The 22,891-nt window shown below is 45.4% G+C and overlaps 1 protein-coding gene across 3 annotated transcripts in view; it reads left to right on the top strand.

The window, feature by feature from the left end:
- Nucleotides 1-22,891, top strand: part of LRRK1 (leucine rich repeat kinase 1) — a 654,776-nt gene that overhangs the window by 626,802 nt on the left and 5,083 nt on the right. The gene's annotated exons all lie outside the window — the stretch shown is intronic.

Here is a 22,891-nt window from a genome sequence, read left to right on the forward strand (position 1 = left end):
CCATGATGGCTTCACTGAAGACTGGGAAGTTTGGTATCAAACTTCTCAGCACAATAAACCCACACTGACACCAGTGTTGGACTTATTGTACAATGCACACAGAGGGCATCTTAAAGATGCCCCCTGTATTTTACCCAACCCTTTAGTGTAAGACTGACCAATCTGTGCCAGCCTGCCACTAACAGACAAGTTTCTCACCCCATGGTCTGAGAGCCTTTGTGCTCTTTGGGGTCAGGAACAAAGCCTGCCCCGGCAGGAACTGTGACACTTGGTGGTGAGCCTCAAAAGCTCAGGCCTCCTGTTACAGTGCCCCAGGGCACTCAAGCTAGTGGAGATGCCCCCCCCCCCCCCGAAGCCCCACTTTTGGTGGCAAGTCTGACAGGAAAATTAGGTAAAACAGGGAGGAGTAACTACTCCAGATAGAACCACCCTTAAGGTGTCCAGAGCTGAAGTGACCCCCCTCCCCGAAGAATACTCCAAAGAATCCTCCATCTTGGTTTGGAGGACAGGGACCAATAGCATTAGGAGTGGGCACAGGAAAGGTGTAGCCACCCTCAGGGACAGTAGCCATTGGCTACTGTCCTCTGACCCCCTGTAATGCCCCTAAATCTAGTATTTAAGGGCTCCCCTGAACTTAGCTCACCAGATTCCTGGCGACCTCAAGAAAAAAAGAAAGAAGCAAGAAGAAGGACTGCTAAGCCGACCCCAGCAGAGGAGACTCCAGATACCAACTGACTTGGCCCCAGCCCTAACAGCATGTCTGCAGCTTCTGAAGCCTTGTTACGAAAAGGTGACAAAGCTGCAGGACCAGTGACCTCTCCAAACCCCCGAGGACTGCCTGCCCACCAGAGGACCAAGAACTCCCGAGAACAATGGCCCTGTCCACAAGAAACACCAAGAAAGACTCCAGAACCACCCCAGATCCGTGAGTCCTGCCCACTCTGCACCCGACACCTATGGCCAATGTCCAGGTGGCCCACTGGCCCAGAGCAGGTACCCAGGTGATTCTGACCTTGTGTCCACCCTGGGTTGACCCCTCCTTGCCAACACAGTGACGCCTGTAGCCTAAATCCAGAGGACCCCCCTGACCTTAAGAGGACCGGACGAAGATTCCAGATGCTTAAAGGTATCCCTGCACCTGCAGCCCCCTGGCCGTGGGGAAACCGACCACCAGTCCAGCAATGTTCAGTAGGCAGCCCTCCTCCTTGTCCAGCCTGTGGTTTCCCGTAACCGAACCCCTGGACCCAGCCTGCAGCATCTTTGTGACCCCTGGGGGACCCCTATTGAAAAGCATTGGGAGCCTGATGCTGTGTTTGCACCCTGCACCCGGCTGCCCATGTGTCGCTGAGTGTGTGCGTTTGGTACTGACCTGTGCCCCCACCCCCGGGGCTCACCTAAACCCCCTAGGTCTGCCCTCCAAAGTCACAGGTACTTAGCTGCCAGCAGATCTGTTTCATAGTGCCACCAGTCTCCATAGTGCCACAGGGATCATCTCTTTGTCCCATGCTATTCAACACTTATATGTTAAATGTGGCAGAGATTGTTAAGCCGTATGGTCTTTCACTGGTGTCGTATGCGGACGACACTCAGTTGGTAGTCTCAATATCCACAACCACTAGTACTAACTGTTCATCACTCGCCCCCTGCCTTCAAGTAGGCTTAAGCTTAATGATGACAAGACCGAGGTAATGATACTAGCACACCACCCACATCTGGGATATAATCCTTCTGTTTTGGAATCCTTGGGAAATCTCCCCCACCCAAGGAACTCATTAAGAGTTTGGGAGTTTGGCTGGATCCTCAGCTTACTATGACATATCATGCCAATAAGGTTTCCTCCACTTCTTTTGGTCTGCTTAGGCTTTTGAGGAAGGTTTTTAAAATCCTCCCATTTGTCGCCAAAAGGCTTATGTGTCCAGGCCCTTATCTCACGTTTAGACATTGGATCCCCTAAATCTGTGATCAGAAAGTTGCAGGTGGTGCAGAATGCCTCGGCCCGTCTGCTCCTAAATATACAGAGGTATGCATCGGCCAAATCAGATATTTCTTCACTTCACTGGCTCCCAGTTGAACATCGCATAAAGTTTAAAACCCTGTGCTGTGTTCACAGGGCCCTTTACAATAAGGTCCTTCTCTGCTTAGGACATTAGCTTCCTTCTACATACCTGCTAGACAGCTTAGGTCCTCGTCAGCAGCTCTAGCTCTCATCCCTAGAGTAAAGAAGTCTAGATGGGGTAGGAGCTCTTTGGCTTAACGGGTGGCCAAGTTATGGAATTCCCTACCTCTCAGCCTTCGTCTTACTAGCCATGAATTTTCCTTTCGGTGAGCACTAAAAACCTGGCTATTTAAAGCATAACCCCTCTGTCTACCTCTCAGAGTTTCGCTCTCTGTGCTGGGAGGCCTACGGGTAGCCATGGGCTCTATAAAAGACTTAACATAACATAGGTTCCCATTCTAAATCTACTTCAGCTTTTACCTCTGCACCCAGCTGGTCCAGTGTTGCTGGTGGTGTAGGTTTGGGGTCATCCTGAACCCCTACCAGTGGACATCCTTACACCGATAGACTGGAAATCCAAGTCAAGTACCTATCTCAAAACTGCACTCACACTCAACTCCAGCAACCTGAATAAAGCACATCCTATACACCGCATGTGCACGTGCAGATTAAGGAATATAATATTTTAAATTTGTATACATTATTGTCTGTATATTGAACTGAAAGCGGACTTATTCTGACTCTGGCATTCTTTGGGCCATAGAAAGGTCCAGACCTACAATTTTACAAACACTGGCACAGCAGCTAAAAGGTATGGGCTGTTCAGTGTAGAATACAGGTGTCCAGAGTAGGCACATGAGGGCCAGATCCAGTCCAGCTTCCCAGTATAGGCACATGAAGTAAATGTACTGAAAGTCATTGATTGTTTGAAAACCTGTCACGGATCCAGCCCTCCTTGATGAGCGTTGGGTTCTCATCCTATATAGACTATTTCTACAAAGAGCTGCTTAGAGAGGCATTGCCTGGGAAACGGCAGGCAGTCATGCCACCCTTTATCTGGAGAAAGCCACTTCAGTGATTAAACATTTTGCACCTCTTCTTCAGAGCTGAAGTTTTGAATCTTAAACTATCTCTTAGTGAAACGCATATTATGGATGTCTAATGTATAAACTGATGTCAGGTGTGAAAGAGGAGGAGCTTAGAATGAAAAATCCCACCACTTTTACACTGTCGCGCTCCATCCTCGCCAACTCCCAAACCTAAGGATTGTAGGATCACTACGCTGCGATTCATGTGAATCACTGCAACAGGCACGGTTTATGTCCTCCTCTAGTAAGAATGGCATTTTTCTGAATGTGATAAATGTAGGTATTGCTGTTAAAAGGCCTTTGGCTCTTTCTAATATTGTACAAATTGCCCTTCTCAGAGCCCTTAGAGTGTCAAATTTAAAACAAAGAGAGGTGGTGGTAACAACGAAGATGGTGAAATGTAAGATTTGGCGAATATTCGAAGTGGAACGGTCAGACGTCAGAATATCAAGGGCAGAACGATCGACTCACAAAATATTATGAAGGGAAGTATATATAAGTAGGTATAGATGGAAACCCCTAGGCATCTTGAAGATAAATACATGTAGAGTTAAACATAGAAAACATATACATACCTATATATACTCAGGGGCAGGTTTACCAATATTTTATGCAACTCAATACAACAAGAAACCTTGCTGCGCTGCGAGGAAAGGGAGAGAGCAGGAATGCATCATATTTAACATTAAATGGCACATTCCTGTCCTCTCTTTGCGCTGGCACACTTTTGGCTGCCTAGTACCAACACAGGCACGCTTGTGTCATGGGGCAAGGGTGCCTGCGTTGCAGGCATGATTTTTTTGTGCTGGAAGGATTACTTCCAACACAAAAACAATACTCTGAGGCTTTTTCCTCTTTCTATGTGTGCTGTAAAATGTTGCACATGTAGAAAGAGGAAAAACAAGGAAAAGTGAAGATATTTCTCCTTGTTACAACTCCCCTAGGAATCCGAATCATTTTGACTCATTTACAGGTCTACTACTTATGGTAATCTAGGAATGCGTCAACATCCATGGATGGATGCATGGGAACACTCCATCCATGGAACGCCTCCCTGCGGCAGAGTAACGCAAGGCAGCAACTTACACTTCTTGTGTTACTCCAGATTTACCAAGCACCGCAGGGCAAATCAAGATGGCCTTGCGTGGCTTGGTAAATCTGAATTTACTGTTGTGTTGCCCTTGCTTCCCCTTGTGTGATGCACGGGCAAGTCAACACTTTGCTAAATCTGGCCCTTAATAAATAAGTAATGGAAATAAAAGACAATCCGGATCCACGGACCTCAAAATGAGAACCACTAGCTCAAAAGTATTTGGTAAGAGGTAGAGATCCAAACCTAGATGTGTAGCACGTAGTTTGCAGCAAGTTGACCACCACCACGCCCATGAAGACTGGGTGCGGTCAGATTACTTATGGGAATCAATCTTCTAATGACTGAACATTGATATTTGCACAACCATGTAAACATTGAAGAGGGACATAAATCATGTCTTTGAGGCACCACTGCCAGCGATTTTGGCTACTCATGTCCTGAAGGGACCATTGTCACCTCATGGGTAGGTCGAAGAGTAAGAAAAGAAAATAATCAGAGTCATTCTGCAAATGAAGTAGAGTACTGTGATTAACAGAATAGTCAAATCCACGGATATGTGAAGTATGATCAAGACACATGTATATCCATGATCTTTGGCCATTAGCAGTTCCTTTTTGATGTCTTTGAGGATAGTGTCAGTGTCGTACAATGAGGACATGCCGGGTTTGCAGTTGCACTGTAAGCAATTTAAATCAAGACTGAATCAATGCTGTTTGTTGAGCGTCGTTTCTAGGGCTAGGCCTTTAGCCAAGCGTGGGCAATCAGTAAAATTTCTTAGACCTCAGGCCCTCTGATAAGCTTTTTTAAGGAAGGGGTGATTGTGTGTTTGAGCTGGTGGGAAGCTTATTCCTGACTAAGAACTATTTTGTTACACTGCTACGTAGAGAGACAATAGCCAGGATGTCGACTTGCCCATATGAGTTTCACATTCCCTAGCTGTGTTTCAAGGACTTTGAGGACTTCTGGGTCATGGTGACCGACATGAGACTTAAAACCGGGCGCTAACTCTTAGAGTGCCACCCTAAGTGTTTTCAGCGCATTGATCGTGATTCTGGAGAGAAGGGCAACCTGCAGTGCATTGCTGAATCTTCACATGAAAGTATTGCACAGACATTCATAGAGTTGAAGTGAGGGAGATAGAGCGGGGCTGCCTGGGCACTGTGTTTCTGTTCTATACAGAGGGGAACTAATCGAATTCTGGCTGTGAAGTTTAGATTTGGCCCATTTGGATGTCTTACACTGAACCATTTATCGGCCTCAGCTTTACAGAACGTATCCCGTATTCCAGAGGTACTTTGATAGCTATGAGGGCCAAGACTTGAATATAGTTTACCTTGGACACTCTTAATCCATGTTGACTAATAACAACCTGTGTTTGCCCTATCCTTTAATGATATTGCTTAACTGCTCGAATCACATCTTTTAGGGTATTTTTCTTGTGGTAGCTTCCAGGAGGGACAGGGCTCCATTCAAGATATTTTGCTTTACTGGATACTTTACTGCATATCCGAACCCAGAAATATATCTACAGGGTATTTCAGCATGTACAGTAATCCAGACACCAGAGATCTTGGTCTATTTTCGTGGCATCGATATTAGGGTCTCCTCCCTAACTCACTCCTTTACATCATATTCTCTGCGCCCAGACACACACACACACACACACACACACACACATGCTCTCTCTCTCTCTCTCTCTCTCTCTCTCTCAGCCTCAGCTAATGCCCCCACCCTTTGCGTGTTGTGCTTTAAGAGTACACACATGCTTGCCACATTTAGTTTTGTGCTTTAGAGAGTGACATTCTCTGGATAACCGAGTGACTCGGGCTGGGCAACATCCTTGTAAAGATTGACTGCGGTGGAGCCAACTGCCCAGTTCAGTCTGCCAACCAACTGATCTGTCATTGCAATGACTGAATCAGTGCCAATAATAATTGCTCTCAGATGTTGATATGAGTCTTAGGAGCTGGCCTATGTAGCCCAGTCATTTCTTCTTCTTCTACTATGCTTCTGCATGTTTGTCCTGCACAGAAATGCATGCAGAAAATAAACGAACAATACCCAACGTGTCCAGAATCAGCAGAGAAATTATTATTGAAGTGAAAGCTGTCCCTGCATACAGACTACCCATGCTCATCAATTTGGAACTTCCTCCCTGTACAGTAACTGAGAATACGAGAGTTCCTTGGGTTTTCCCTGGGACTGGAGCCAATGTCGTTTGATTGGCTTAGGAGTCTGTTGCTCTCTAACCAAACTTAAGCCCTCCATTCTTCTGCCACACAGGTCAGTTACCATTGTGTATACGACAGGTGTGTCGTGAGTTACCTACCAATCGATTGGTAGGTGCATCACACTGTACTTCGCGTCTTAATGAAGGTGGTCCAGGCAGTCTCAGGCGGTACTGAGCTGGAACGAATAGTCAAGTGTTTAAAGCTATTTTGATGCATGAAGTGCTATCAATACATAATACATATAAGTTTAAAAAAAGACACCATCAAACCCGACCTAGACCTGTCCAACCACCTGGCTAACATATGTATTTAGTGACTACGTGGGAGGACCACAAAGCAACAAATGTCTGACCATAAAGATGAAAAACAACACACCTGACCTTCCAATGCTGACAGCAAAATCAGCACATTTCCATTTCTCACCCCTGCATGCAGTGCTTTATAAACACTGAGAATAAATAGAGTATTACATTAACATAGTTTTAGATGTCTAAGCACTTTACAAGGTTTACAAAAAATTTAAGATGATAAGAATTATAACAAGCATTGCCAAAGCCAACATGTCTTATCATTGGGACCTACTGCCTGTCTGTGCCAATGGTTTCTAGCCTTGCTACACAGAAGCCCAGAGGCAGCAAAGCTCAAGTTAAAAAAGTTAAAAAAACATTGACGAGAACGACTGTGTCAATTAGTAGGCGTATGCACTATGCACACCTGCACCTTAAAAATGTTGTAGCCTTTTTAATCTATTTAGCTGCCATCGAGGTGGATGGATAACTTAAAAGAAAAAACTGTGAAAGCATTTTTATTTTGATGAAGGTTGGAGAAAGCAAAATGGGGCAAAAGCAACATAGGTGTGCACGTGTGGAGAGGAAATGCAGCTGGCGAGAGTAACATGGAGCAGGCAGGGGAGAAGCACACGGCGAGCAGGTTACAGATGTGTGAATAGAGAAGCAATGGACGTGAAAGGAGGGTGTGGGTGGGCGGGGTGGGGAAGAGAAGGAACAAGTGAGAGAACAACATGGAGAAGGTGAGGCGAAGCAGATGGGCGAGAAAGCAACATGAGGGCAGTGCACAAGGGCGATCACAAGACAAAGGCTTGTGGGGAGAAGCACACACGCAGCAGAGCAACACGGAATGCAGAGGGAAAGAAATATATGAGGAGGAAGCTGCAAAAATACATGGACTCATGGAGTGCAAGATTAGTTTTAGGGAAGTCAGAAATAAGTTTAGATGAGGTATTGAACATCGTTCTTCATAAAGAGAACCCCAAAAAGGTTGTTGGGGGGGGGGAATTAATCCTGGTAAATGGTAAAAGCGATCAACACTAAGAAACTAAAGTAGAATCTGTTAGGTGGAGCGCCAGTGCATAAAGACTGACACAAGAATACAGATGTGGGTAAAATACTGAATATCTTTAAAGGGAATACATAAATAATAAACAATGAAAGTGAAACTAGACCTGAAAAGGTAGTAAGTACAGGGAAGAGAAGAAATGGTGCATGTATGAGGGTAAGGAAACCGGAACTGGCATTGTACCATTGTGTTCAGGAGATTCAGCGGAAAATAAACCGAGTATAGATGGGAAATCAAGGAAGAACAGTGGGACCGAGGTCTGAATGAAAAGCCTAGTGGAAGAGAAATGATAGTAAAAAATCCAATCTTGTATACAATGTTAGCTTGCTGATAGATGGACGAAACCTGTGTAATGTGTATTGAAAAGGAAAGACTGGCGTTCAAGTGAGTGACAAGATTACAAGATAAGTGATACAACAGGAGTGGTAGAGGGTGTGCAAAGGCAGTAGTAGTAGCTGAATGGAGAGCATGTAGTCTTTGCTCTAGCAAGAGTGCCAGCGGTCATAATGTAACTACAGAAAATACCACTGTAGCAAGGTGGCAGTATTATGTGGTATGACTGGGGAGTCTTACCATGTAATACTAGTATGTTATCCAGAAGTGGACCTCAGGTTCACACTAGTAAACCATAGCTCTGTACTGGTAGTGTGGCAAAGAGCAGTCAGGCTACTTAGAGGAACATGTGTAATGCATTTTACAACACCCACATGGATAAGTAAATGACATGACTCAAAAGAAATCCAACACCAATTTAGAAAAATAATGCAGATTTTTCCCTTTAAAACATCCAAATATAAATGCAGTAACCACTTTTTGCACATTTACAGTGGTGGGGAAAATGACAGAAACTTAGTTGGTGGTTTGACCATCAAACATTCAACATTAGACAATGGGGAAATACTTGTAGGCGGTCAGTACCATCATGAACATTTTACCATGGTGGTCAATGGAGGTAAGCTTAGTGTGCAATCGGTCACTTCTGAGATAAGCTCTGGGGAGCCCACCTAGAGCTAAGATCTTGTGCGTTCCTAAACCAAGCCTCAACATTCAGTTTCCAGTTACCTTGCCCAGGAAGTCCGGGTGCAGAGGTGCTCTGGCTGTCCTTGGTGCTAACAGGATCTGTGGGTGCTGTGAAAATTGCAGCACTTGACAAAAGCACACTTCAGGGGGCACTCTACCCTGAGAAAGTAGAGGCCTCTGAGGTCCCAGGACCTGGATTCCACAGCTGGAACTATGCCACCACATCCGGTGGTTCCGGGTGCAGAGATGGCCTTACAGCTGTCAACCACAGGGACTAGTCTTGCGAAAGATGCTTTGCTGTGCCTCTCGGAATTGCCTCCTTCAGGATGCAGATTCTCAGGACCGCAGTCATTGTCACTGTCGGTCACTATACTAGGGAACTGCTCTGGAGTTGGTGATGACAGAGAAGTTGTTGGTTAATGTGCTGGCGACAGACAAGCCTTGGCAGTGGCAAAAGTAGTCCACGGTTACTTTGTCGGCTGGAGGTCGTCCAGAAGGGATAGTGGCTCGAAACTTGATTAGAGCCTCACTACCACTCCTGGGATGCAGGTCATCAGCTTTCTTTGGGCTCACTCAAGAGGGGCCCGACGGGTTGCACTTTTAGGGATATAGCACGATGATTCTTCAGGAGGTTGCAGGTGACTGGTGCCAACAGTCAAAGGAGTCTGCTTTAGTTTCTGGCATCCACTGGTGTCCCTCTTGCTGGGAGCAATACGTTTTGACCACAGCCACACGTCGATCACACAGTTTCAGCATATTCTCTCTTCAGGGCACTTAAGTGTCCTCTCTTTGCGCTGTGGCAGAGTCCGGAGTCCTGTTGTCGGTGATGGTGTCTTCTTTGTGCCTCTTCTCAGATTCAAAGTCAGAACTATGGTTCTGGTGCCAGGAGAGCACCATAAATCCTGGTTTAGGGGGCTTTTAGGATATGGGGGACAGTGGCCAATGGACTACTGGCCCCTGTGGCTAATGTGCCCCTGAAGTGACAACTTCCTGTGGGAGTGCATCACTTTTCTACACAGTACCCACTATTTCTAAGGTTTGCCAACATGGCAGAGGTGTATGCCTCCTGAATAGCTAATTTTCCCACCTGCCATCTTGGTCAGGGTGAGAAGGTCGTTATCCTTGAGTGGGGGACAAGAGATTACATAACAAGGGTGGTGAAGCCTTTGAGGCTCACTGCCTTGATTACTGTAAACACTAGCCATCCTGGGAGGGAGGAGGTGTGACCTCCTTCCTGCCCAGGTCCTTTGTCTCCATCCTGGGGGAAGTGTTAGCATGACCAGAAGGGGGCAGACTCTTGTCTTGGCGTCAAATGGCTCAGGAGAGACTGCCAAGGCAGGGGAAAGCTGGTGTCTTGATGGGCATCCTCTAAGGACACCACCAGGGTACATGCCAGTTAATCCTGGGCACAAGAATCGTGCTCAGGGTTAAAAAGCACAGTGTTCGATACCAAACAGGAGGGGGAATTGCCTGGGCCATCATGGTCCTGGACATCTTGGGACTGCCCAGGTGTCAGCCCGTGTTATCCTCCTAGGCTATAGGAGGCTTGCCTTAGGGGTGACTGACCTGTGCTATCTGCACTGGTGAGGGCAAAGTCGAACTCAAGCAGACAAGCTGCTTGTTCAGGCTGACATGGCTGTTCTGCAGGCTTTGCTTTCACTTGGGTGGCACAATCAGTGCTTCGGCCCTCGTGACCCTTTTACCATACCTGCCCTGGGCACCACAAGTCCCATTTACTAGGGCCGTAATGGGGTGGTAAAGTCTTTGCCAATTGGGTTTCAAAATCTCAGTACAATTTGGTGAGCAGGCCTCTGTACACTTTCAGGTCAAAAGCAACAGCATCCAGCAGCAAAAAGTGTGGGGTGACCATTCAGAGAGGGGACTTTACAACAGCCACTCCCCCATAATAGGGTTCTGTGAACACCCATTTATCGGAAGCTCCAGTGCTGCTGAAGTAATGAACATTGAACTACCTTGTGTAGAGCCAAAGAGCATGAAACATAAATCCTGAACCTAGTAAGGGCTGACGTTAGCAGACTTAGATCAGGGCTACCTGTACTTAGAAATGAGATCATTATAAGTTGTACGCCTAACAGGAAATGACTATTTTTCCTACAGTAGGCTTTCTGCTGTTGGAACCACATGAAAGACACCACAAAACCACCATTACAGTCACAGCAATTCCTGGTTTTGGAAAATATTTATATATTCTCTGGAACTCAGTGAATTGGTGGCCATTTAAGGCAATGATCATCACAGAGAGCTTTTGCTTGGAGTCAGGCGAGTCAGTTTGCTTAATAGTAAAATACAGATGAATTTTCAGTACTGTCATCAATAAAACTAATTATTTCCAGTTAAATTCATTACACGCTAAAAATCGGCCTGATCTAGAGTTTGGCAGAGAGGGTACTCTGTCCCACACAGGACGGGGGAGTACCCTTTCTGCCAGAAGCTCAATCTGCCTGCCTTGTCTGTCAATCCTTACTCTGCCTGAGCTGTTTGGAGTTGGGCGAACCCTCCACTTTCCTTCAGAGGTGCCCCTGTTGGCTCTGTTGACACTGGGGCATCAGACTACATGCCTTATTTAGGGCTGATAGTCCTTTTTTTCGGTATCGCCTGAGACAGGGCATGTACTGTCGCTTGTGCTGTTTTGCCTGAGACAACGCAGGCACTGACACTTGTGGATTTTCTTTACATACATGGGCCTTAGAACCCGCTCATTGCTTACCAGTTTTGCGTTTTAAATTGATTTATGTTTGCACAATTACAGGTTGGATAGAACACGTTAACATTAAAATAACCTTATAATGTAAAGCACTTTTTTGTTTGCATGACCACTCCCATTGCACCACCTCCTGTAGCTTAATGTGTTAATTATCACAAAGGTTACCATACTAAACAATGACAGGCTATACCATACCATAACACACTACACTAAACAATGACAGGCGTTACCGTACCATACAATGACAACCAATGCCATAGTATACTATACAATGCCATACCATACCAGGGCAAGCTCTACCACACCGTTCTTTACAGTAACTGACCATAACCATACGACTGGTCATACATACCATGCCATACTATATAGTGATGGGCCATACCATACTGTACCAAACCATACTATAAAATGAAAACCCATACTATATTGTGCCATAGTGTATAATTACTAGCCGTACCATACTATACTAAAAAATGAAAGGACATAATAAGCTATACCATATACAGTGACATACCATACTGTACAATGACAAGCCATAACTTACTATACAGTGGCAGACCATACCATAATATACAATGACAGGCTGTAGGAAATTGGGTTACTGGTTGAGGGGGATGCAGCCCTACTCAAGCAGCAATCACAGTTCTTGCCAGGGTGAAATGCAATCAATCCCACATTAACCTGTTCACAACCCTATGCACAAAAGCAGTCAGATTTAACTGTCTGCGGCAATGTGTAAAGTAATAATGTAGCACACAAACAGTAATAAAGTGAAAACACAACAGAACAAAAATCCCACACCAATTTAGGAGAATGGTGTAAAAGTTAATAAATTAGTTGACACCAAAAAGACAAAATTCCAATTTATAGAACTGAAGAGATGCAGTTTTACAGGTTTTGTAGAAGTCAAGCACTAGGAAGCATAAAGTGCCTGCTGCAGTTATCTGGTCGTGGTAGACCAGGTCCAAGATCAGGCTGACCATAGTGGTGAGTGGGCCAGATACATGACTCAGTTCAGTCTGCTGAAAAGTATCTTGTGACCTTGATATCAAGACATCCTTGCATTGGCCTGTGTCGGCCAGCGTCAATGACCATCTACGAAGAGCTGCGATGCGAGGTCTTGCGTCATTGTGGAGGAAGCCGGGGGGCTTGCAGAGACTTGCACTGCAGTGCATTGATGCAGGCGAAGACATCTATCATGCTTGGCCAGTATTGGTGTCAGGCTATGTCAACATTGAAGCCACGGGGGCCTGCTAAGACTTGTGCTAAGATGCATTGGCTGTGAGGATGAGCTGTGTCGCGCTGTGCCGAAGTCGAAGGTGGACTGCATTGAGATGCATAGAGTTCCTTAAGATTCCTTGGAGTCCTGGGCTTCCACAAGTAGGCTAGGTACAGCAGCGCAACTTCCAGCAGAGCTGAGTCCTGGTGCAGCAACAGTAGACCCTGGTTAGCAAAGAAGTTCTTAGCCAGCAAGCAGGTCAGCAGGGCTGACTTCACAGCTGGTCAGTCCTTCTTCCTGGCAGAGTCCACAGGTCCAGAAGTGATCTGAAGAACTGGGTCTGAGGGTCAACTACTTATACCTGAAGTTCTGATCTATGGCAAGAGCAGCAACACATGGAACGACTCCTGGTGGCCTTCAGAACTAGAACCCATACCCACTGCCTCCAAACATGCCAGAAACCTCGGATTCATCATTGACGACAGGCTCAGCATTAAATCAGAGATTAACACCGTCTCTTCCACCTGCTTCTTCACTCTGCGCATGCAATGTAAGATCTTCAACTGGCTACCACCGCACACAAGCCCCCATCACCAGACAATGCCCTCTACATAGATATCATCTCACAACCGCTAAACAGACTTCAGACCATACAGAATGCCACAGCCAAACTCATCCTTGACCTTCCACGATCCCACATTACACCATCCCTCAGGTGTGTTTATTCAAGCCGCTAACTCATGCACTCAAAGTTCGACACAACCAGGAACCCACCTGCTTTAACCACCACCAGAATTTCCACCAACTGTCAAAAAGACTACACTTCCCCTCTCTATCGCTTGCCTCCCCACACATCACCGGACCATCACCTCTAATCCGGAATTCCGTAAAGCCCTCAAGACCTGGCTATTCAAATGAGCTGATGATACCTGCAAGCACCTGGAAACGCTTGAGGGTGATTAGTCGTGCCTTACAAATCCAGATTAATTGATTGATGCCCACTTTGAAGTAGGAGAAACTTCTAGAGTCCTCCACCTACAGAAGTGTCTGGAATTTCATTCCACCATGACCAGGCCCTAGCTTGTCTGAGGGGAACACAAGACTAGTGTTGAAACCTTTTGTAAGTGTGCTGAGGCAGAGTCTTTGTGATGTGCAAGGGTGGTAGATGACAGCTTCCCCCTCATCCTGACAGAGATGGCCCATCCTGACAGGCCTATTCCCCTTTGCTTTACTGTCTTGGAGTAATACAGAAAGACCAGCTGCCAGCTACACCTCGTCATGTGACCCAGGATATAGATATGACAGGCAACAAATGATTGGGACAAGAAAATGCCAACCTTATAAAAGTGGCATTTTCAGAATTGAGACCTAAAATCCAACTTTACCATTACAGAGGGTTTTAAATTACAATTCTTTAAAGACAAAAACTGACTTGCCTATGCACCCAATTAAACAATATAATTTATTAAATGTAATAAGGTAACTCACTGTTATCCAGTGGGAGAGGTAGGACTTGCTGTAGTGCAAAACAAATGTAAGCATTTTTCACTACTAGGACATGTAAAGGGTAAAAATAGACAGCCAACTTTTTAGATAACACTACACACTGCCTATGCTAGTGGTGCCTTATATGTACTAAAAAAGAAGGGTTATGCCTGGCAAAGGTTTTATTTTGCCAGGTCTAAATGGCAGTTTAAAGCTGCACACACATGCTGCACTGGCAGGCCTAAGATATGTTTAAAAGGGCTACTTAAGTGGGTGGCACAATCTGTGCTGCAGGCCCACTAGCAGCATTTAATTTACCAGCTCGGAGTGCAGGTAGTACCACTTTTCCATGTAATTACAAGCAAATTAAAGGTGCCAATTGGGTGGAAGCTAATGTTACTATGTTTTGGGGAGAAAGCAGAAGCACTTTAGCACTGGTTAGCAGTGGAAAGTGTGCAGAGTCCTATGGTCAGCAAAAATGATGTTATCAAAAACAGGAGGATTGAAAGGCAAAAAATGGGGAGAACGACTCCAAGAATGTCAGATTCAACACATAATATACCATACTATACAATGGCAGACTACACCATACTATGCAATGGTAAACCATACTGTACAATACAATGACAGGCCATACCATACCATACTACACAATGATAGGCCAGTCCACACCATATCATACCACACTATACTACATAATGACAAACCATACCCTACCATATTATAGAATGACAGGCCATACCATACTATACAATAACAAGCTTTACCATAACATAGTATGCAATGACAGGCCATTGCTTACCATACCATACTATACCATCCTATACCGTACCATATAATAACAGACCAGACCATATTATGCTATGAAATGACAGGCCATTCCATTCCATACCATACCATACTATGAAATGACAGGCCATACCAACTATACTATAAATGACAGGCCATACGTAAACATACTATCTAATGATAGGCCATATCATACGATAGCATACTATACAATGACAGGCCATACCATACCATACTACACAAGAGTTGTTATACAACCAGACCAAGACTTATACTTACTTTAGGGCACGAGTTACAGTTACTTGAGGTAACTGTAGCTGGTGAATTTTCTGTGGTTGTGTTCGTTTAAAATGGTATGTTTTCACTGATATTTTTAACTAACTATAATGTCCCTTTAACCTTTTCGTTTTTTCAGTAATTTAAAAAATATATATTTTTTATGCAAAGTAAGATAATGTTAACATACCTAACTATGATGTCACTTTAATCTTTGGCTTTTTTCATTGAGTTTCTACCGTTGTTTTTTAACGTAAAGTAATATTTTATTACCATATGTAACGTTAACCCTTGGCCACATATGGTCTTTGGCCTTGCACAGCATATGTTAGGCTGCAGGGCCTGGCCATCGAACCCACTGTGGGCGCCAAACCCTTCCACACCGTGCCAGGCCCTGCATCTAACACCCCTTGGGCAAAACATGCCAGCTTGGAGTGCTCTAAACAAAAAAATTTAAGTTCTCCTGGGGTCATGGATTTAATGACCCAGGGAACATACTGTTTTTTGTTGTTGTTATTATTGTTGCTGTGGGGCTCCTCCACCCACTACAGCCCCCCCACAACATTAAAATAATGCTTGGTGGTGCCTCTACCCCTTGTAGGATCTCAAAAATATAAATAAAAAGCCCTTGCAGGGCATAATGGGTCACTCCTTGCTAGGAGCAGTGAATAATGAATGAGCTGCTTCTGCCGCTCATTTATAATTCATTATTTTGTTTCTATTTTTTTTACGGCTGTCCTGATGCCCACCCAGAACATCCACATGTTTATTTTTTGTTAGGGCCCCTGATGCCCCACTGACTACATGCAAGCAGCACCATATGCCGCACAGGAGCTGGCAACCTGGTTTATAAATTGTATTCTTTTTTTACATTTTTTTATATGGAGTGCTCTGGTGTCCTCCCGGGGCACCCCACAGCATTTTTTATGTCGAGAAATGCTGTGAATGTCCCAGAACCCCTGCGGCCCCACCTGCCAGTGCAGGAGCCAGCAACACTTTGTTTATTTACTTTTTTTTTTTATTGGGGTGCCCAGTTGCTCAGCCTGCATAAAGAACAAATGATGGAGGGAATGCTGAACAATGTCAAACATTCACCCCCAGGACAGATCTGGGCTTAAATCCATTGTTTTTTTGCTACCGCTTTGGACTCAACCATATGCAAATCAGTCTTGACCCTGCTCCCCATTGGAACAGTCGAGCCCAAACTGCCAGGCCAGGATCTCCCTGGACTGAAAACAAGCATCCTGGGACTGGTTTCATGGTATCACCCCTCATCAGCCAGGCTAGCTTGACTCCAGTGGCATGGGGAGCACCCATGTCTAAGCATACCATCCCAATTAGGGTTGCAAAAGCAATAAGAACAAGTGATGGACGGAATGCTGAACAATGTCAAACATTCACCCCCGGTACAGAGCTCTGGGCCTAAATCCATCACTTTTTGCTACCCATGCCATTCCAATTTGGACCCAGCCACATGCAAATCAATCTTGACCCCGTTGCCCATTGGGAATAGTCCAGCCCGAACTGCCAAGCCAGGTCCTCCCTGGACTGAAAACAAGCATCCTGGGACTGGTTTTGGGGCATCACCCAGCATCAGCCAGGCTAGCTTGGCTCCATTGGCATGGGGAGCACAGGACCCACGTCTGGGCATACCTGTCCCATTAAGGGCGACAAATGCTCAGCCTGTGCACCCACTGTAGTTTTAAAGTTGGGAATTTTGTGTGGGCCAGCCAAGGCCCACACAGTCCCCCTGGCCAGTGGAAGCTGCCGCATATGTCAAGGAAGGGGGGTTGGGTGGGGTGGGGGAGAAGAACAAAGGGGGATTTTGTTTTAAAAAATAAAGGAAACCACTTACCTTGTGCCCCCTGTCTCCTGTCGCTGTCTCCTGCTGCCTCGCTCCTCTTGTGGTGTTCCAGCATTCGCTGGGACACCAGCACAGGCTCCCCAGCAATCCTGGCGAAGCTTACATGCTAAACATAGCATGTAAGCAGCATCAGGATTGGTCTGAGCAGCATTCACTGCCACTCAGACACAAGCCTGGAGTCTGTGCTGTTTCTCCAGCCCGGCTGTGTATACAGCCGGGCTGGAGAAACCTAAGTGCGCATGTGTGTTTGGCCGGCCTGAAACGGTCAGCCAAACACACTTGCGTACTTAGTGCACTCTCCCACCTCCCCGTGGCCCTGCCCCTACCCTCCCTGCACCTGCTGGCTGAGCCAGCAGATGACAAATAAAAAATAAAACTATTGCAAGCTGTTGTTTTATTTTAAATCTGCTGGCTCATCCAGTGGGGTGACGCCCCTCTGCCACTGCGGAGGAGCCGCCCCTGCGTCTGACTCCCCTGCCTGCACCCAGCTTTGCAGGAGCAGCTTTTTCTCTGCTCGTGCTGGATGTAAGCAATTCTGTGTTTTGACAGGGTGAAATTTTTGTGCTCATATAGTCTGATGTGAAGTGTCTATGTGGCTTGGACCTCTACTTAGCTGTATCTAAAACAGCATATTCTAGCTCGTTCTCCGAGCCTCTATGTAGGTTAGAAAATTCCTCATTTCAGGCGGTTCAACTAATTGCATAGTGCATTCAGAAATTAAGTAATAGCACATATTTTGGAAAGACCACGGACCTCATAATAAAATAATATTCCTGATGGTCGTAATTTGATTCAAAGGACTGCAAAGCCCTGGCAGGAAAGGGTAACATAAGGTAATCCCTATCCAGTAGATGACAATACTTAATTTGTAAACCATTAAGTGCCAGGGCTCAAGGTATTTCACACAGACGCACTGCGACTAAAGCTACTCACATGTCACTTTAAGCTGTAAGTTTAAGTATTGATTTTATCATGTTTTAACATATATTAAATAGTTAAATGCTCCACTAATCCATGCTGTAAAAAAAATAAAATACACACAAAGCGCCACCATGTGGTGGATTCTCAGAAATATGTGCTGGTGTTTGCAAATAAGCTCTGGTGCCTCGCATCAACAAACACAGGCACAAATTAAGCACAGGTATTCAGGCCTGATTAGTCTAGGGATAACTTCCTGCTAATGAGCTTTGCATGCCCTCCTGTCAAAGGCAGTGAGGGGCAGTAGGCTTCCACCAGCAGGGATTTTACAGCCCTCGCCTGTCATTGCCAGGCGTCCAGTCGTGGGGTGGAAGCTTCTACATTAAATCCCTAGATTTGCCTGGCCTTTCTTCAAGTACCTGGTACCTACATCACACTTTGTTTGCAGTGTGCACGCTATATATATATATATATATATATATATATCATTTCCATTCACCGTGGTTTACTAATAAAATTAACTACTGCCAAATTACATCCTACAGAGCTAGGCAGAAAGGAATGGAAAGGCTCAGTGAAGCTTGCTGTAGTTTTTCTTATGACGTTTTAGCGACCATATATTTGCCTTTCGTTAAATACTGCAGATGGCGCGTCCCTCTGCTGCCAACATAAACAGCAACTCGACCCCGGGCAGCTGACTCTGCGAACAGCCTGTACCTGTAACAGGAGCATGCCTTTGCATCTGAAGTTTGCAGTTTTGCTTCACACAGTGCAGTCATACATCTTTGAGTGGTGAAAATGCAGCACGCGGAAAGTAACTGGAGCCCATTGAGGGAACACACTTGCGGTTGTGTGGACGGCAGTGGCTGGGCACAGCCCTTTCCACTCTCTCCCTTTGCGCAGTATTGCCACTGCTTGTTTCCTGGGACTGCATTCATTGTATCTGTTCGTTGTGGTTTATGGCTGGGAAAGGCAAGGGACCCTTGCAGTCTGTTCAGCACAACCATATAACATCGCCCCAGGTTTATCTACCTGTGCAACCCGCTGAACGCCCTCTTCACATCTGCTTTCTACTATAATGCTTGGCACCCTAGGCAGCTCATTAACTGGGTCCTAAAGTCTCCTGACATGGGTTTGGGGTTTGCTGGAAGGTTCTGCTGTCCTGAATGCAGTCAAGGTGACTCACATCCGGCTTTCATTTTGTCTCAATGGAGTGGTCGGGCTTGGCCACAGGTTCCCCTCATGTTTATGGGGCGTCTTTTCACGTAATGTGTCACACTGTCTGTCAACGGACTGATTCCAATGAAAAATGTGGACCACTTGTATACATGTGTGTAACTATCTGGCGTGCTTTCTCTTTGGCTTATGCGAAATCTGCTGAAGGACCGATTGTCCTGGCCTGTGTGTTATACTTGATTAATGCACAATATTTGATTACTTTGATTTTTAAAACGTGAAATTATGGCAAGCTTTGTATTCTTTGTGGCTTGGTGAGTAAAAAAAGAACGGCAGCCATCTTGTAGACCCAACGTGAGTTAAGTATTTTTTTTGTCTGGGAAGGTTGGGCTGGTTACCAAGATACGCTTATGATAACATCTGTTCTGACTTAAACTGTCTCATATCTTCTTGGACCAAAATTGTTAAGTATTTTCGGCAACGCCAAAGCTGTAGCTGTGACTTCACTTACAGTAAGTGCCTGTTTGAAAAATTGCCAAAAGATTTATTTTGCTCAAAGCTTCCCCTGAACTAATTGTGGGTTCACCATCGTTATGGATGACTTATTACTCGGAGAGTCCTCCCTTCCAAAGGTTTTGCAAGCCCAAAAGAGTTGACAATCGCCAGAAATATTCTCACATGAACTTTATTGGTCTATGAAATATGATTTAGTGCTCCCATTGGGGAAACTTGTCTTGTCCAACATTTTCATTCTTTAGACGTCCCCCTCCTTAAAAACAGCATTAACTTTTATTTCAAAAGGGGCTTCCACTAAAGGTCCCAGGGCCCCTGATAAAGTACATATTTTCAGGATCACAACACATGTGAATTAGTTCTTTTGCAATTGAATTTACATAAATGTTCCTTCTTATGTGAATATATTGAGAACGTGGGATAGTTCCAACCGCCCTGGAGCCATGCTGACCGCCCCCCTGCTCTACATCTAGCTTTTGTGGCATTTCTTGCCTCGTTTCCCAATCTAAAACCATGGAAGACTCAGTTTTTCCTTTCATTTCTTATTCTCTTGTAGGGTGAGACAATCGTTCCCACTCTGCCATGCTGGCAGATTCTCTATTGGCGCTCAGCACAGAGAGCATGCCTGAAATCATTTCTTTGCCATCTCCCATTGACCCCCTTCCTCTGAGCCCTCATCTGTCTTCTTCCCTCACTCTCCTGTAGTTAGGTCGAGCGTGCAAGTGCTCTGACGTTTTGTAATCTATCTTGGGCTTTTAACCATGCCCACTGCACGCCCATCACTATCACTCGTTCATGGGCTTGCCTTTAAAACATCCTTCGTTGTGATGGGTAAATGCTTTACGTTTGTCCCTCCTTGGGGCGATTTTGTTACTGCCTTGGCCATCGACCCTCTTACATGGATAATTGCACGTTTACCGATACATTTGACTGCAAACGAACTTCCTTTTTTTTGTGTCTCTTCTTTACGCTCATGCCAGCCATGGCGCTTTGAATTGGCTCGTTTATTTCTACTGTTTTACTTTTCATTTTCAATTTATGTGGCAAGAAAAGTCCAGTTAGGAAATTACACCACTAATAGCTTTAACTCAAGCAAACGCAAGATCCATTGCATTGCAAAGGCTTGTTTTTATTCTGCTCACATTTCGGGGGTGTGAGCTTCATATTTCCCAACAATCACGCTGGCACATAATGTTGAAATACATTATAGAAAAGCAGGATGCGCAAGAGGGGCCTAAGGGTTGCAGAAAGGGAAAAGAATGCAGATTGGTATGGGTAGTAGGTGAGAGAAAGCTCATTAGTTTGTGAAATAACCAACATTTTTGAAGTATTGCCAAACAGAGGGGAGTGTGTATGCGTTTTTGTCTGTGTGTGTAAAATTCCTGGTGAAATCCGACAGACATCTCACCATACTCGACTAAAAGCACCTGCACCCAACTATTTAATACAAGATACATTTGCTAGGGGGGTATAACACCCCACACACACCCCTTGAAGCTACGCCCCTGCCCCCCATTTTCCTCTAAGTTCACACTTCTGAATCTACGCGCTTTCTGTGCTTTTCTTTCCATTGACCCCACATTTTTAGCCCATTTGCTTCAATCCCCTCAACACCCACTGCCTCGTCCTCTGATTGACTCGCTTGCAACCTTTCGGCCAGGTTTGTGTTTTGTAAATACCATAAACGCATCCTTAAATATATGTGCAGCTCTTTTCAAATATGCTTATTTAGAAGAGATGCAAGCCTTCAGTCATCCCCCAACTAGCCAACCTGCCCCTCTCACTCTCTTGCCTCTACCTCTCAGATTGTACTCCCTAGCCCTAGCGCCTCATCTTGGTTCTGCTCCTTCGGTCCGCTTGCCACTCTCCCGACCAAATTATGCCGCAGTTTGCTAAATTATGCAGCAAGAAAACACAAATTGTGTGGCATAATGTAGCACAATGTGTGATGGTGTTACCTCACAACTTTGTCATTTTTACATGTTACCACTATACAGTGAAAGGTTCAACCGCATTATTGCCAGTCTGACCCCCAAATACAGCAATAAGCAACAGAAAGATGACCAGTAAAAATTTGCGAAGGGTTTTCCACTGCACATCAATGCGGTTCGCTACATTTTTTGCAACTTAGATCCATTTGAGCTAGAGACCAAAATTGTGCATCCGTAAGCCAGTGACCATCGTTGCCCTCTGCAGAAGCATGCTGACGCCGTTAAAAGACCTCCACCCCACTGAGGACGGAATGTTACTATTACAACAGGGACAGACTGTCGCCCTTTGGAGTAGGTACCTGCTTTCATCATCTGTTTTCTGCTCCCTGTTTGCAGTGGAGGTCCCATCGTCCAGTCTTCTAATGATCCATCACTTCCGCCCTGTAGTCTTCGGCCAGATTAAAGTGCCCCGTCGCTTTAAATGTGTTGTGTGCTGGACCCTGGAACTCTCCCCACAGGGGTGGATCTCTGCCTCCTCCCACTGTTGACTCGGTGCTATTTAAAACACAGCTGTTGGAGGCGCCAGTGTCCCATCGCCTGTGGAGAGTAAAGCAGGAAAGAGGTCATGGCTTTGAAGCGAGCTCCATGTAAGTGCTAACTGTTGTTTGATTGGCTAACAGAGCGGAGGATGCGGGTCATAGCTCTCAGGTAAATGCTGACAAGCAGCTGGGGGTGCTGGCAGCCCTTCAGAGTGACAGCCAGCTGCGGGCTGCCAGTGACCACTCTGACCGGCAGCTGCCGAGCATCTCCTGACAAAAATAGGACACAGTAATAGCGAGGCCCTTATCATAACTGGCAGAGCGAGGAAGAGTCTGTGAGTGGCTCGAGATAATGAAGGGGATTTTAAGAGGAAGCATAACGGAGTAAATGTATTGCTGCAAGGTGTATAAATGCAAAAGTAAAAATAGTTTGTTTTTTAAGACAGAACTTGTTGCTGCAGTGCCATGTGGTGTAGGCACTGTAATTTATAAGTGTTCCCTTTGTCGAGGTCTTTGCTTCTGCCTTTTAATTTTCTCTGAAGGGTGAAAGGTTGCTGCACCAAGATCTTTGCTGCAGGTACATGCACCCGCTTAGCTATCCTTGCGATGCAGTACAACCAGAATCTGAGGCCTATGAAAAGGAGACTATTTGCACAAAGGCAGAAGGAACGG

The sequence above is a fragment of the Pleurodeles waltl genome, chromosome 3_1 (genome assembly GCF_031143425.1).
Source record: "Pleurodeles waltl isolate 20211129_DDA chromosome 3_1, aPleWal1.hap1.20221129, whole genome shotgun sequence".
In the NCBI taxonomy this organism is placed as follows: Eukaryota; Metazoa; Chordata; class Amphibia; order Caudata; family Salamandridae; genus Pleurodeles; species Pleurodeles waltl.